Source organism: Haliotis rubra, unplaced genomic scaffold, assembly GCF_003918875.1.
Source record: "Haliotis rubra isolate DU_JTF1 unplaced genomic scaffold, ASM391887v1 Scf70, whole genome shotgun sequence".
Taxonomy (NCBI): domain Eukaryota; kingdom Metazoa; phylum Mollusca; class Gastropoda; order Lepetellida; family Haliotidae; genus Haliotis; species Haliotis rubra.
The window spans coordinates 225,543-245,031 of NW_025767413.1; positions in this window are offsets into that span (position 1 = coordinate 225,543).

Consider the following 19,489-nt stretch of genomic DNA (forward strand, 5'->3'; position numbering starts at 1 on the left):
GAAGTACATGCACATCCAAAAGGTAGATACAGGAAGTACATGCAAACTCAAAAGGTAGATGCAGGAAGTACATACACAATCAAGTGGTAGATGCAGGAAGTACATACACACCCAAAACATAGATACAGGAAGTACATACACAATCAAGAGGTAGATGCAGGAAGTACATACCCACCGGTAAGGTAGATACTGGAAGTGCATACACAAGGGAGAGGTAGGTACAGGAAGTACATACACACTCAAAAGATAGATACAGGAAGTACATACACAATCAAGAGGTAGATGCAGGAAGTACATACCCACCGGTAAGGAAGATACTGGAAGTGCATACACAACGGAGAGGTAGATACAGGAAGTCCCTACACACCCAAAAAAGATAGATACAGGAAGTACATGCACACCCAAAAGGTAGATACAGGAAGTACATACACACCGGTGAGGTAGATACAGGAAGTGCTTACCCATCGGAGAGGTAGATACAGGAAGTGCATACCCACCAGAGAGATAGATACAGGAAGTACATACACACTGAAAAGATAGAGAGAGGAAGTATACATACACACCGATAAGGTAGATACTGGAAGTGCATACACACCGGAGAGGTAGATACAGGAAGTACATACACACCAAAAAGTAGATACAGGAAGTAGATACACACCCAAAAGATAGATACAGGAAGTACATACACACTGAAAAAATAGATACAGGAAGTTCATACACACCGGTTAGGTAGATACTGGAAGTACATACACACCGGAGAGGTAGATGCAGAAAGTACATACACACCCAAAAGGTAGATACAGGAAGTAGATACACACCCAAAAGATAGATACAGGAAGTACATACACACCGGAGAGGTAGATACAGGAAGTGCATACACACCGTAGAAGTAGATACAGGAAGTATATACCCACCCAAAAGGTACATACAGGAAGTACATGCACATGCAAAAGGTAGATACAGGAAGTACATACACACCTAAAAGCCGATATAGGAAGTACACAAGCACACGCAAAAGGTACATCCAGGAAGGGTACACACCAAATGGAAGATGCAGGAAGTACATACACATCCAAAAGGTAGATACAGGAAGTACATACACTAGCAAAAGGTAGATACAGAAGTACATACCCTTCAAAAAGACAGATACAGGAAGTACATGCGCATCCAAAAGGTAGATACAGGAAGTACATACACACCGGAGAGGTAGATACAGGAAGTACATACACACCCAAAAGATAGATACAGGAAGTACATACCCAATCAAGAGGTAGATCCAGGAAGTACATACCCATCCAAAAAAGGTAGATACAAAAGTACATATCCACCCAAGTGATAGATAACAGGAAGTACATGCACACCCAAAACGTAAATACAGGAAGTACATACTCACCCAAAAGATAGATACAGGAAGTACATACAGACTCCAAAGGTAGATACAGGAAGTACATGCAAACCAAAAACGTAGATACAGGAAGAACATACACACCGGGGAGGTAGATACTGGAAGTGCATACACACCGGAGAGGTAGATACAGGAAGTCCACGCACACGTAAATGGTAGATACAGGAAGTACATACACAACCAAAAGGTAGATACAGGAAGTACATACACACGCAAAAGGTAGATGCAGGTAGTGCATACACACTGGAGAGGCAGATACAGGAAGTGCATACACACCGGAGACGTAGATACAGGAAGTGCATACACACCAGTGAGGTTCATACTGGAAGTGCATACACTCCAGAGAGGTAGATACAGGAAGTAGATATACACCCAAAAGATAGATACAGGATGTACATACCCACCCAAAAGATAGATACAGGAAGTACATACACACGGTAAGGTAGATACTGGAAGTGGACACACACCGGAAAGGTAGATGAAGGAATTAGAAACACAGCCAAAAGATAGATACAGGAAGTACATACACACACCAAAAGTAGATACAGGAAGTACATACACACCCAAAAGATAGATACAGGAAGTACATACCCACTGAAAAGATAGATACAGGAAGTACATACACACCGGTAAGGTAGATACTGGAAGTGCATACACACCGGAGAGAGGTAGATACAGGAAGTACATACACACCCAAAGGTAGATACAGGAGAAGATACACACCCAAAAGTTAGATACAGGAAGTACATACACACCGGAGAGGTAGATACAGGAAGTGCATACACACCGTAGAAGTAGATACAGGAAGTATATACCCACCCAAAGGTAGATACAGGACGTACATGCACATCCAAAGGAAGATACAGGAAGTACATACACACCCAAAAAGCAGATATAGGAAGTACAAGCATACACAAAAGGTAGATACAAAAGTACATGCTCACCGAAAAAATAGATGCAGGAAGTACAACACAGGTAGATACAAAAGATACATCCAAGAAGGGTACATCCAAATGGAAGATGCAACAGGTACATACACACCCAAAGGTACATACAAGAAGTACATACACACGCAAATGGTAGATGCAGGAAGTGCATACACACCGGATTGGTAGATTCAGGAAGTGCATACACACCGGGGAGGTAGATAAAGGAAGTACATGCTCACTCAAAGGTAGATGCAGGATGTACATACCCTTCAAAAAGACAGATACAGGAAGTACATGCACACCCAAAAGGTAGATACAGGAAGTAGTACATACACACCCAAAAGGTAGATACAGGAAGTAGACATACACATGAAAACGGTAGATACAGGAAATATACGCATAAAAGTAGATGCAGGAAGTACAAGCACATCCAAAGGTGGAAACAGGAAGTACATGCACACCCAAAGATAGATACAGGAAGTACATACACACCCAAGAGGTAGATACAGGAAGTACATACCCATCCAAAAGGTAGATACAGGAAGTACATATCCACCCAAAAGATAGATACAGGAAGTACATGCACACCCAAAACGTAGATACAGGAAGTACATACCCACCCAAAAAGATAAATACAGGAAGTACATATCGACTCAAAGGTAGATGCAGGGAGTACATACACACCCAAAGGTAGATACAGGAAGTACATACACACCGGTGAGGTGGATACTGGAAGTGCATACACACACCGAGAGAGGTAGATACAGGAAGTAGATATAGTCTCAAAAGATAGATACAGGATCTACATACCAACCCAAAAAAGACAGATACAGGAAGTAAATACACACCGGTAAGGTAGATACTGGAAGTGTACACACACAACAGGAATGTAGATACAGGAAGAACATACACACCCAAAAGGTAGATTGAGGTAGTGCATACACACCGGATTGGTAGATTCAGGAAGTGCACACACACCGGGGAGGTAGATAAAGGAAGAACATGCCCACACAAAGATAAATACAGGAAGTACATACACACCCAAGAGGTAGATGCAGGAAGTACATTACCATCCAAAAGATAGATACAGAAAGTACATATCCACCCAAAACATAGATAAACGAAGTACATGCACACCCATAACACAGCCAAAGATAGATACAGGAAGTAAATGCACACACCCAAAGGTAGATACAGGAAGTACATACACACCGGTGAGATAGATATTGGAAGTGCATACACAAAGGAGAGGTAGATGCAGGAAATACAAACACACGCAAAGGTAGATTGAGGGTAGTGCATACACACCCAGATTGGTAGATTCAGGAAGTGCATACACACACCGGGGAGGTAGATAAAGGAAAAACATGCCCACCCAAAGATAAATACAGGAAGTACATACACAATCAAGAGGTAGATGCAGGAAGTACATTACCATCCAAAAGGAAGATACAGAAAGTACATATCCACCCAAAAGATAGATAAACGAAGTACATGCACACCCATAACACAGCCAAAGATAGATACAGGAAGTACATACACACCCAAAAGTAGATACAGGAAGTACATACACACCGGTGAGATAGATATTGAAAGTGCATACACACCGGAGAGGTAGATACAGGAAGTACACACACACACAAATGGAAGATGCAGGAAATACATACACACCGGAAAGGTAGATACAGGAAGTGCATACACACACAAACGATAGATACAGGAAGTACATATCCACTCAAAAGGTAGATACTAGCAGTACATGAACAACAAAAGGTAAATGCAGGTAGTGCATACACACCGGAGAGGTAGACACAGGAAGTGCATACACACCAGAGAGGTAGATACAGGAAGTGCATACACACAAGTGAGGTAGATACAGGAAGTGCATACACACCCAAAAATAGATACAGGAAGTACATACATAAAAGGTTGAAAGGTAGATACAGTAAGTTCATACCCATCCAAAAGGTAGATACAGGAAGTACATACCCACCCAAAAGATAGATACAGGAAGTACATACCCACGGCAAAGGTAGATACAGGAAGTACATACACACCCAAAGATAGAATACAGGAAGTCCATACACACCCAAAAGATAGATACAGGAAGTACATACCCACCCAAAAGGTAGATACAGGAAGTACAGCACACAGCCAAAGGTAGATCCAGGAAGTACATACAAACCCAAAGGTAGATGCATCAAGTACACACACAGAAAAGGTAGATACAGGAATTATAGACACACCAGAGGGGTAGATACAGGATGTGCATATACATCTGGCAGGTAGATACAGGAAGTGCATATACACCCAAAAGTTAGATAATGGAAGTACATACACACCAGAGAGATAGATACAGGAAGTACATATCCACTCAAAAGGTAGATACTAGCAGTACATGGACAAACCAAAGGTAGATGCAGGTAGTGCATACACACCGGAGAGGTAGATACAGGAAGTGCATACACACACACTAGAGAGGTAGATACAGGAAGTGCATACACACAAGTGAGGTAGATACAGGAAGCACATACACACCCAAAGATCAATACAGGAAGTACATACAGACCCAAAAGGTAGATACAGGAAGTTCATACCCATACAAAAGGTAGATACAGGAAGTACATATCCACCCAAAAGATAGATACAGGAAGTACATACCAACCCAAAAGATAGATACAGGATGTACATACCCACTCAAAAGGTAGATACAAGAAGTACATCCACACCCAAAAAGATAGATACAGGAAGTGCATACACACCGGAGAGGTAGATACAGGAAGTACATACACACCGGAGAGGTAGATACAGGAAGTACATACACACCAAAAGTAGATACAGGAAGTAGATACACACCCAAAAGTTAGATACAGGAAGTACATACCCACTGAAAAGATAGATACAGGAAGTACATACACACCGGTTAGATAGATACTGGAAGTACATACACACCAGAGAGGTAGATACAGGAAGTACATACACACCCAAAAGTAGATACTGGAAGTAGATACACACCCAAAAGATAGATACAGGAAGTACATACAAACCAAGAGGTAGATACAGGAAGTGCATACACACCAAAAGAAGTAGATACAGGAAGTATATACCCACCCAAAGGTACATACAGGAAGGAAGTACATGGAAAAGGTAGATACAGGAAGTACATACACACCTAGAAAGCCGATATAGGAAGTACAAGCACACGCAAAAGGTACATCCAAGAAGGGTACATCCAAATGGAAGATGCAGGAAGTACATACACACCCAAAGGTAGATACAGGAAGTACATACACTAGAAAAGGTAGATACAGGAAGTACATACCCTTCAAAAAGACAGATACAGGAAGTACATGCACACCCAAAGGTAGATGCAGGAAGTACATACACACTCACAAGGTACATCCAGGAAATACATACACATGAACACGGTAGATACAGGAACAAGACGCAATAAGTAGATGCAGGAAGTACATGCACATCCAAAAGGTAGATACAGGAAGTACATGCACACCGGAGAGGTAGATACAGGAAGTACATACACACCCAAAAGATAGATACAGGAAGTACATACACAATCAAGAGGTAGATCCAGGAAGTACATACCCATCCAAAGGTAGATACAAAAGTACATATCCACCCAAGTGATAGATAAAGGAAGTACATGCACACCCAAAACGTAAAACAGGAAGTACATACACACCCAAAAAGATAAATACAGGAAGTACATACAGACTAAAAAGGTAGATACAGGAAGTACATGCAAACCCAAAACGTAGATACAGGAAGTACATACACACCAGGAAGGTAGATACTGGAAGTGCATACACACCGGAGAGGCAGATACAGGAAGTGCATACACACCGGAGAGGTAGATACAGGAAGTGCATACACACCAGTGAGGTTCATACTGGAAGTGCATACACACCAGAGAGGTAGATAAGGAAGTAGATATACACCCAAAAGATAGATACAGGATGTATATACCCACCCAAAAGAGAGAAACAGGAAGTACATACACACGGTAAGGTAGATACTGGAAGTGTACACACACACCGGAAAGGTAGATACAGGAAGTAGATACACACCCAAAGATAGATACAGGAAGTACATACCCACTGAAAAGATAGATACAGGAAGGACATACACACCGGTAAGGTAGATACTGGAAGTGCATACACACCGGAGAGGTAGATATAGGAAGTACATACACACCCAAAAGGTAGATACAGGAAGTAGATACACATCCAAAAGATAGATACAGGAAGTACATGCACAAGGGAGAGGTAGATACAGGAAGTGCATACACACCGTAGAAGTAGATACAGGAAGTATATACCCACCCAAAAGGTACATACAGGACGTACATGCACATCCAAAGGAAGATACAGGAAGTACATACACACCTAAAAAGCAGATATAGGAAGTACAAGCATACACAAAAGGTAGATACAGGAAGTACATGCTCACCGAAAAAATAGATGCAGGAAGTACAAGCACACAAAAGGTACATCCAAGAAGGGTACATCCAAATGGAAGATGCAATAGGTACATACACACCCAAAAAGTACATACAGGAAGTACATACACACGCAAAGGTAGATGCAGGTAGTGCATACACACCGGATTGGTAGATTCAGGAAGTGCATACACACCGAGGAGGTAGATAAAGGAAGTACATGCCCACTCAAAGGTACATACAGGAAGTACATACACACACGCAAAGGTAGATACAGGAAGTGCATACACACCAGAGGTAGATACAGGAAGTGCATACACACAAGTGAGGTAGATACAGGAAGTACATACACACCCAAAAGATAGATACAGGAAGTTCATGCACACGCAAAAGGTTGATACTGAAAGTACATCCACACGAGTTAGGTAGATACTGGAAGTGCATACACACCGGATAGGTAGGTACAGGAAGTACATACCCACCCAAAAAATAGATACAGGAAATACATATAGACCGAAAAAGGTAGATACAATAAGTTCATACCCATCCAAAGGTAGATACAGGAAGTACATACCCACGGAAAAGATAGATACAGGAAGTACATACCCACGCAAAAGGTAGATACAGGAAGTACAAGCACACACAAAAGATAGAAACAGGAAGTCCATACACACCCAAAAGATAGATACAGGAAGTACATACCCACTAAAAGGTAGATACAGGAGTACATACACAGCCAAAAGGTAGATCCAGGAAGTACATACAAACCAAAAGGTAGATGCATGAAGTACACACACACACAAAAGGTAGATACAGGAATTATAGACACACCAGAGGGGTAGATACAGGATGTGCATACACATCTGGCAGGTAGATACAGGAAGTGCATATACACCCAAAAGTTAGATAATGGAAGTACATACACACCAGAGATAGATACAGGAAGTACATATCCACTCAAAGGTAGATACTAGCAGTACATGCACAACCAAAAGGTAGATGCAGGTAGTGCATACACACTGAAAGGTAGATACAGGAAGTGCATACACACCAGAGAGGTTGATACAGGAAGTGCATACATACAAGTGAGGTAGATACAGGAAGCACATACACACCCAAAGATAAATACAGGAAGTACATACAGACCCAAAAGGTAGATACAGGAATATCATACCCATCCAAAAGGTAGATACAGGAAGTACATATCCACCCAAAAGATAGATACAGGAAGTACATACCCACCCAAAGATAGATACAGGATGTACATATCCACTCAAGAGGTAGATACAAAGGAAGTACATCCACACCCAAAAGATAGATACAGGAAGTACATACACACCAGTGAGGTAGATACTGGAAGTACATATCCACCCAAAAGTAGATACAGGAAGTACATACACACCCAAAATGTACATACAGGAGTATATTCACACCCAATAGGTAGATACTGGAAATACATACTCAACCAAAATGTACATACAGGAAGTACATTCACACCCAAAAGGTAGATACAGGAAGTACATACACACCCAAAAGGTAGATCCAGGAAGTACATACACACCCAAAAGGTAGATCCAGGAAGTACATACACATGCAAAAGGTAGATGCAGGAAGTGCATACACACCAGTGGGGTAGATACAGGATGTGCATACCCATCCAAAAGGTATATACAGGAAGTACATATCCACCCAAAAGATAGATACAGGAAGTACATACCCACCCAAAGATAGATACAGGAAGTACATACCCACCCAAAGATAGAGACAGGATGTACATACGCACTCAAAAGGTAGATACAAGAAGTACATCCACACCCGAAAGATAGATACAGGAAGTACATACACACCGGTGAGATAGATACAGGAAGTGCATATACACCAGTGAGGTAGATACAGGAAGTGCATACACACCAGTGAGGTAGATACAGGAAGTACATATCCACCCAAAAAGTAGATACAGGAAGTACATACTCAACCAAAATGTACATACAGGAAGTACATTTACACCCAAAAGGTAGATACAGGAAGTACATACACACCCAAAATGTAGATCCAGGAAGTACATACACACGCAAAAGGTAGATGCAGGTAGTCCATACACACCAGTGGGGGTAGATACAGGATGTGCATACACACCAGGGAGGTAGATACAGGAAGTGCATACACACCCAAAAGGTAGATACTGGAAGAACATACACACACCAGAGAGGTAGACACAGGAAGTGCAAACCCACCTGAGTGGTAGATACAGGATATGCATACACACCCAAGAAGTAGATTCAGGAAGACATACCCACCTAAAAGGGAGATATAGGAAGTACTTGCTCACCCAAAGATAGATACAGGAAGTACATACACATCTAAAAGGTAGATATAGGAAGTACATGCTCACCCAAAAGGTATATATAGACCTACATAGACACCCAAAGAAGGTACAGGAAGTACATACACACCCAAAGATACATACAGGAAGTACATGCAAACCCAAAACGTAGATACAGGAGTACATACACATACAAAGATAGATACAGGAGTACATATCCACTCAAAGGTAAATACTAGCAGTACATGCACAACCAAAGGCAGATGCAGGTGAGTGCATACACACTGGAGAGGTAGATACAGGAAGTGCATACACACCAGTGAGGTACATACAGCAAGTGCATACTCACAAGTGGAGGTAGATACAGGAAGTACATACACACCCAAAAGATAGATACAGGAAGTACATGCACACGCAAAAAGGTTGATACAGGAAGTACATACACACGAGTTAGGTAGATACTGGGAGTGCATACAGACCGGATAGGTAGGTACAGGAAGTACATACCCACCCAAAAGATAGATACAGGAAGTACATACACACCCAAAAGGTAGATACAGGAAGTTCATACCCATCCAAAGGTAGATACAGGAAATACATATCCACCCGAAAGATAGATACAGGAAGTACATGCATTCCCAAAACGTAGATACAGGAAGTACATACCCACGGAATAGATAGATACAGGAAGTTAATACCCACTCAACAGGTAGATACAGGAAGTACATGCACACCCAAAGATAGATGCAGGAAGTCCATACACACCCAAAAGATAGATACAGGAAAGTACATACCCACTGAAAAGGTAGATACAGGAGGTACATACACAGCCAAAAGGTAGATCCAGGAAGTACATACACACCCAAAAGGTAGATGCAGGAAGTACATGCACACACACAAAAGGTAGATACAGGAATTATAGACACACAAGAGGGTAGATACATGGTGTGCATGCACACCCAGGAGGTAGATACAGGAAGTGCATACACACCCAAACGATACATACAGGAAGTACATGCAAACCCAAAACGTAGATACAGGAAGTACATACCCACGGAATAGACAGACACAGGAAGTACATGCACACCCAGAGGTAGATACAGGATGTACATACACACACAAGAAGTAGATTCAGGAATGACACACACGCCGAAAAGGTAGATGAGGAAGTACATACCCACCCAAAAGGTAGATACTGGAAGTACATACACACCAGAGAGATAGATACCGGAAGTACATACACCCAAACGATACATACAGGAAGTACATGCTAACCCAAAAGTAGATACAGGAAGTACATACCCGCCCAAAAGATAGATACAGGAAGTACGTATCCACTCAAAAGGTAGATACTAGAAGTACATGCACAACCAAAGGTAGATGCAGGTAGTGCATACACACCGGAGAGGTAGATACAGGAAGTGCATACACACCGGAGAGGTAGATACAGGAAGTGCATACACACAAGTGAGGTAGATACAGATAGTACATACACACCCAAAGATAAATACAGGAAGTACATACAGACCCTAAAGGTAGATACAGGAAGTTCATACCCATCCAAAGGTAGATACAGGAAGTACATATCCACCCAAAGATAGATACAGGAAGTACATACCCACCCAAAGATAGATACAGAAAGTACATACCCACTCAAAAGTAGATACACAGAGTACATCCACTCCCAAAGATAGATACAGGAAGTGCATACACACCGGTGAGGTATAGACAGGAAGTGCATACACACCAGAGAGGTAGATACAGGAAGTACATTAACACCCAAAGGTAGATACAGGATGTACATACACACACAAGAAGTAGATTCAGGAATCACACACACGCCGAAAAGGTAGATAGAGGAATTACATACCCACCCAAAGGGTAGATACTGGAAGTACATACACACCAGAGAGGTAGATACAGGAAGTACGTACACACCCAAAAGATAGATACAGGAAGTACATACAAACCCAAAAGTAGATACAGGAAGTACATACCCACCCAAAAGATAGATACAGGAAGTATATATCCACTCAAAAGGTAGATACTAGCAGTACATGCACAACCAAAAGGTAGATGCAGGTAGTGCATACACACTGGAGAGGTAGATACAGGAAGTGCATACACTCCCATAGATAAATACAGGAAGTACAGACCCACCCAAAAGGTAGATACAGGAAGTAGATACCCACCCAAAGATAGATACAGGAAGTACATACCCACTCAAAAGGTAGATACACAGAAGTACATCCACACCCAAAAGATAGATACAGGAAGTACATACACACCCAAAGGTAGATACAGGAAGTGCATACACACCAGTGAGGTAGATACAGGAAGAGCATACACACCACCCAGGAGGTAGATACAGGAAGTACATATCCACCCAAAAAGTAGATACAGGAAGTACATACACACCCAAAATGTACATACAGGAAGTATATTCACACCCAAAAGGTAGATACTGGAAGTACAGTCACACTGAAAAGGTAGATACAGGAAGTACATACACAGCTGAAAGGTAGATCCACCCAAAAGTACATACACACACCCAAAAGGTAGATGCAGGAAGTACATATCCACTCAAAAGGTAGATACAGGAGGTACATACACAGCCAAAAGGTAGATGCAGGTAGTGCTTACACACCGGAGAGGTAGATACAGGAAGTGCATACACACCAGAGAGAGGTAGATACAGCAAGTGCATACACACAAGTGAGGTAGATACAGGAAGTACATACACACCCAAAGATAAATACAGGAAGTACATACAGACCCAAAAGGTAGATACAGGAACTTCATCCCCATCCAAAAGATAGATATGGGAAGTACATACCCACCTTAAGATAGATATAGGAAGTACATACACACCCAAAAGATAGATACAGCAAGTACACACACACCGGTGAGGTAGATTCAGGAAGTGCATACACACCAGTGAGGTAGATACAGGGAAGTACATATCCCCAAAAGGTCGATACAGGAAGTTCATACACACCTAAAATGTACATACAGGACGTATATTCACACCCAAAAGGTAGATACTGGAAGTACATACTAACCCAAAATGTACATACAGGAAGTACATTCACACCAAAAAGGTAGATCCAGGAAGTACATACACACCCAAAAGATAGACGCAGGAAGTTCATTCACCACTCACAAAAGGTAGATACAGGAATTATATACACACCCAGAGGGTAGATACAGGATGTGCATACACACCAGGGAGGTAAATACAGGAAGTGCATACACACCCAAAGGTAGATACAGGAAGTACATACACACCGGAGAGGTAGATACAGGAAGTGCATACCCACCTGAGTGGTAGATACAGGAAGTGCAAACACACCAGAGAGGTAGATACAGGAAGTACATTCACACCCAAAAAGGAAGATACAAGATCTACATACACACCCAAGAAGTCGATTCAGGAATGACATATCCACTTAAAAGGGAGATATAGGAAAACATGCTCACCCAAAAGATAGATACAGGAAGTACATACACACTCAAAAAGATAGATACAGGAAGTACATGCACACACAAGAGATACATACAGGAAGTACATGCAAACCCAAAACGTAGATAAAGGAAGTACATACCCACCCAAAAGATGGATACAGGAAGTACATATCCACTCAAAAGGTAGATACTAGCAGTACACGCACAACCAAAAGGCAGATGCAGGTAGTGCATACACAACGGAGAGGTAGATACAGGAAGTGCATACACACCAGAGAGGTAGATACAGGAAGTGCATACATACAAGTGAGGTAGAGACAGGAAGTACATACACACCCAAAAGATAGATACAGGAAGTACATGCACACGCAAAAGGTTGATACAGGAAGTACATACACACGAGTTAGGTAGATACTGGGAAGTGCATACAGACCGGATAGGTAGGTACAGGAATTACATACCCACCCAAAAGATAGATACAGGAAGTACATGCACACCCAAAAAGATAGATACAGGAAGTGCATACACACCGAAAAGAATAGATACAGGAATTACATACCCACTGAAAAGGTAGATACAGGAAGTACATGCACACCCAAAAGGTAGATCAGGAAGTAGAAACACATCGTCGAGGTAGATACTGGGAGTGCATACACACCAGGGAGTTAGATACAGGAAGTATATACCCACCCAAAAGATAGATACAGGAAGTACATACACACCCAAAAGGTATATACAGGAAGTGCATTCCCATCCAAAAAGGTACATACAGGAAGTACATTCACACCCAGAAGATAGATACAGGAAGTACCTGCAAACCCAAAACGTAGATACAGGAAGTACATACCCACCCAAAGATTGATACAGGAAGTACATACACACCCAAAAGGTAGATAAAGGAAGTACATACCCATCCAAAAGGAAGATACAGGAAGTACATATCCACCCAAAAGATAGATAACGGAAGTACATGCACACAAAAAACAAAGATACAGGAAGTACATACCCACGCAAAGATAGATACAGGAAGTACATACCCACAAAAAGGTATATACAGGAAGTACATGCACACCCAAAGATAGATACAGGAAGTGCAAACACACCAGAGAGGTAGATACAGGAAGTACATACACAACCAAAATGTAAATACAGGAAGTATATTCACAACCAAAAGGTAGATACTGGAAGTACATACACACCCAAAATGTACATACAGGAAGTACATTCACACCCAAAAGGTAGATACAGGAAGTACATACACAGCCAAAGATAGATACAGGAAGTGCATACCCACTCAAAAGGTAGAGAACACAGAGAAGTACATGCACACCCAAAAAGATAGATACAGGAAGTACATACACACCGGTGAGGTGGATACAGGAAGTGCATACACACCGGAGAGGTAGATACAGGAAGTGCATACACACCAGTGATTCAGATACAGGAAGTACATATCCACCCAAAGGGTAGATACAGGAAGTACATACACACCCAAAATGTACATACAGGAAGTATATTCACACCCAAAAGGTAGATACTGGAAGTACTTACATACCCAAAATGTACATACAGGAAGTACATTCACACCCAAAAGGTAGATACAGGAAGTACATACACACCCAAAAGGTAGACGCAGGAAGTACATGCACACATAAAAGGTAGATACAGGAATTATATACACACCAGAGGGATAGATAGAGGATGTGCAAACACACCAGGGAGAGAGATACAGGAAGTGCATACACACCCAAAGGTAGATAAATGAATTACATACACACCAGAGAGGTAGATACAGGAAGTGCATACCCACCTGAGTGGTAGATACAGGAAGTACATACACACCAGAGGTAGATACAGGAAGCACATTCACACCCAAAAGGTAGATACAGGACGTACATACACACACAAGAAGTAGATACAGAAATGACATACACACCGAAAAGGTAGATACAGGAAGTACATACCCACCTAAAAAGTTGATATAGGAATTACATGCTCAGTCAAACGATAGATACAGGAAGTATATACACACCGGTGAGGTAGATACAGGAAGTATATACCCACCCAAAAGATAGATACAGGAAGTACATATCCACCCAAAATGTATATTCAGGAAGTGCATACCGATCCAAAGGTAGATACAGGAAGTACATAGCCACCCAAAAGATAGATACTGGAATACATGCAAAACCAAAACGTAGATACAGGAAGTACATACCCACCAAAAGATAGATACAGGTAGTACATATCCACTCAAAAGGTAGATACTAGGAAGTACATGCACAACCAAAGGTAGATGAAGGTAGTGCATACACACCAGAGAGGTAGATACAGGAAGTGCATACACACCAGTGAGGTAGATACAGGAAGTACATATCCACCCAAAGGGTAGATACAGGAAGTACATACACACCCAAAATATAGATACAGGAAGTACATACACACGCAAAGGTGGATACAGGAAGTACATACACACGAGATAGGTAGATACTGGAAGTGCATACACACCGGAGAGGTAGATACAGAAAGTGCATACACACCAGAGGGTAGATACAGGAAGTGCATACACACCAGTGAGGGAGATACTGGAAGTACATATCCACCCAAAGGGTAGATACAGGAAGTACATACACACCAAAATGTACATACAGGAAGTATATTCACACCCGAAAGGTAGATACTGGAAGTACATACACACCAAAATGTACATACAGGAAGTACATTCACACCCAAAAGGTAGATACAGGAAGTACATACACTGCCAAAATGTAGATTCAGGAAGTACATACACACCCAAAAGGTAGATGCAGCAAGTACATGCACACACAAAGGTAGATACAGGGAATTATATACACACACCCAAAGGTAGATACAGGATGTGCATACACACACCAGGGAGGCAGATACAGGAAGTGCATACACACCCAAAAGGTAGATACTGGAAGTACATACACACCAGAGAGGTAGATACAGGAAGTGCATACCCACCTGAGTGGTAGATACAGGAAGTACATACACACCAGAGAGGTAGATACAGGAAGTACATTCACACCCAAAGATAGATACAGGACGTACATACACACACACAAAGAAGTAGATACAGAAATGACATACACACCGAAAAGGTAGATACAGGAGTACATACCCACCTAAAAAGTAGATACAGGAAGTACATGCTCCACCAAAAGATAGATACAGGAAGCATATACACAACGGTCAGGTAGATACAGGAAGTATATACCCACCCAAAAGATAGATACAGGAAGTACATACACACCCAAAATGTAAATACAGGAAGTATATTCACTCCCGAAAGGTAGATACTGGAAGTACATACACACCCAAAATGTACATACAGGAAGTACATTTTACACCCAAAAGGTAGATACAGGAAGTACATACACAGCCAAAATGTAGATTCAGGAAGTACATACACACCCAAAGGTAGATGCAGCAAGTACATGCACACACAAAAGGTAGATACAGGAATATATATACACACCGGGGGTAGATACAGGATGTGCATACACACACCAGGGAGGCAGATACAGGAAGTGCATACACACACAAAAGATAGACACTGGAAGTACATACACACCAGAGAGTTAGATACAGGAAGTGCATACCCACTTGAGTGGTAGATACAGGAAGTGCATACACACCAGAGAGGTAGATACAGGATGTACATTCACACCCAAGAGGTAGATACAGGAAGTACATTCACACCCAAAAGATAGATACAGGACGTACATACACACACAAGAAGTAGATACAGAAATGACATACACACCGAAAAGGTAGATACAGGAGTACATACCCACCTAAAAGTAGATATAGGAAGTACATGCTCACTCAAAAGATAGATACTGGAAGTATATACACAACGGTCAGGTAGATACAGGAAGTATATACCCACATGATGTACATTCACACAAAAAAGATAGATACAGGAAGTACATATCCACCCAAAATGTATATTCAGGAAGTGCATACCGATCCAAAGGTAGATACAGGAAGTACATACCCACCCAAAGATAGATACAGGAAGTACATATCCACTCAAAAGGTAGATACTAGAAGTACATGCACAACCAAAGGTAGATGCAGGTAGTGCATACACACCAGTGAGGTAGATACAGGAAGTGCATACACACCAGAGAGGTAGATACAGGAAGTGCATACACACCAGTGAGGTAGATACAGGAAGTACATACACACCCAAAATGTACATACAGGAAGTATATTCACACCCAAAGGTAGATACTGGAAGTACATACACACCCAAAATGTACATACATGATGTACATTCACACACCAAAAGATAGATACAGGAAGTACATATCCACTCAAATGGTAGATACTAGGAAGTACATGCACAACCCAAAGGTAGATGCATGTAGTGCATACACACCGGAGAGGTAGATACAGGAAGTGCAGCGAACACACCAGTGAGGTAGATACAGGAAGTACATACGCACCCGAAATATAGATACAGGAAGTACATACACACGGAAAAGGTAGATACAGGAAGTACATACACACGAGATAGGTAGATACTAGAAGTGCATACACACCAGAGAGGTAGATACAGAAAGTGCATACATACCAGAGGGGTAGATACAGGAAGTGCATACACACCAGTGAGGTAGATACAGAAAGTACATATCCACCCAAAGGGTAGATACAGGAAGTACATACACACCCAAAATGTAAATACAGGAAGTATATTCACACCCGAAAGGTAGATACTGGAAGTACATACACACCCAAAATGTACATACAGGAAGTACATTTACACCCAAAAGGTAGATACAGGAAGTACATACACAGCCAAAATGTAGATTCAGGAAGTACATACACACCCAAAAGGTAGATGCAGCAAGTACATGCACACACAAAAGGTAGATACAGGAATTATATACACACCGGGGGTAGATACAGGATGTGCATACACACCAGGGAGGCAGATACAGGAAGTGCATACACACACAAAAGATAGACACTGGAAGTACATACACACCAGAGAGTTAGATACAGGAAGTGCATACCCACTTGAGTGGTAGATACAGGAAGTGCATACACACCAGAGGTAGATACAGGAAGTACATTCACACCCAAAGGTAGATACAGGAAGTACATACCCACTCAAAGGTAGATACAGGAAGTACACGCACACCAAAACATAGATACAAGAAGTACATACACACACAAGAAGTAGATACAGGAATGACATACACACGGAAAAAGTAGATACAGGAAGTACATACCCACCTAAAAGGTAGATACAGGAAGTACATATCCACTCGAAAGGTAGATACTAGAAGTACATGCACAACCAAAGGTAGATACAGGATGTACATACACACACAAAAAGTAGATACAGGAATGACATACGCACGGAAAAAGTAGATACAGGAAGTACATACCCACCTTAAAGGTAGATACAGGTAGTACATATCCACTCGAAAGGTAGATACTAGAAGTACATGCACAACCAAAGGTAGATGCAGGTAGTGCATACACAACGGAGAGGTAGATACAGGAAGTGCAGAACACACCAGTGAAGTAGATACAGGAAGTACATACACACCCAAAATATAGATACAGGAAGTACATGCACACGCAAAGGTAGATACAGGAATTACATACACACGAGTTAGGTAGATACTGGAAGTGCAGACACAAAGGGGAGGTAGGTACAGGGAGTACATACCCACCCAAAAGGTAGATACAGGAAGTACATATCCACCCAAAAGATAGATACAGAAAGTACATGCAAACCCAAAGGTAGATACAGGAAGTACATACCCACCCAAAGATAAATACAGGAAGTACATACCCACTCAAAAGGTAGATACAGGAAGTACACGCACACCAAAAAGATAGATACAGGAAGTACATACAGACCGGTGAGGTAGATACAGGAAGTGCATACACACCAAGGAGGTAGATACAGGAAGTGCATACACAACAGTGAGGTAGATACATGCGTACATATCCACCCACAAGGTAGATACAGGAAGTACATACACACCCAAAATGTTCATACAGGAAGTATATACACACCAAAAGGTAGATCCAGGAAGTACATACACACCCAAAAGGTAGATACAGGAATTATAGACACACCAGAGGGGTAGATACAGGATGTGTATACACACCAGGGAGGTAGATACAGGAAGTGCATACACACCAAAAGGTAGATACTGGAAGTACATACACACCAGAGAGATAGATACAGGAAGTGCATACCCACCTGAGTGGTAGATACAGGAAGTGCATTCACACCAGAGAGCTATACCAGGAAGTACATTAACACCCAAAAGGTAGATACAGGATGTACATACACACACAAGAAGTAGATACAGGAATGACATACACACACCGAAAAGGTAGATACAGGAAGTACATACCCACCTAAAAAAGTAGATATAGGAAGTACATGCTCACCCAAAGATACATACAGGAAGTACATGCAAACCCAAAACGTAGATACAGGAAGTACATACCCACCCAAACGATAGATACAGGAAGTACATATCAACTCAAATGGTAGATACTAGAAGTACATGCACAAACAAAGGTAGATACAGGTAGTGCATACACACCGGAGAGGTAGATACAGGAAGTGCATACACACCAGTGAGGTAGATACAGGAAGTACATACACACCCAAAATATAGAAACAGGAAGTACATACACACGTAAAAGGTAGATACTGGAAGTACATACACACGAGTTAGGTAGATACTGGAAGTGCATACACAGCGGGGAGGTAGGTACAGAAAGTGCATACACACCAGAGAGGTAGATACAGGAAGTGCATACACACTAGTGAGGTAGATACAGGAAGTACATGTACACCCAAAATATAGATACAGGAAGTACATGCACACGCAAAAGATAGATAC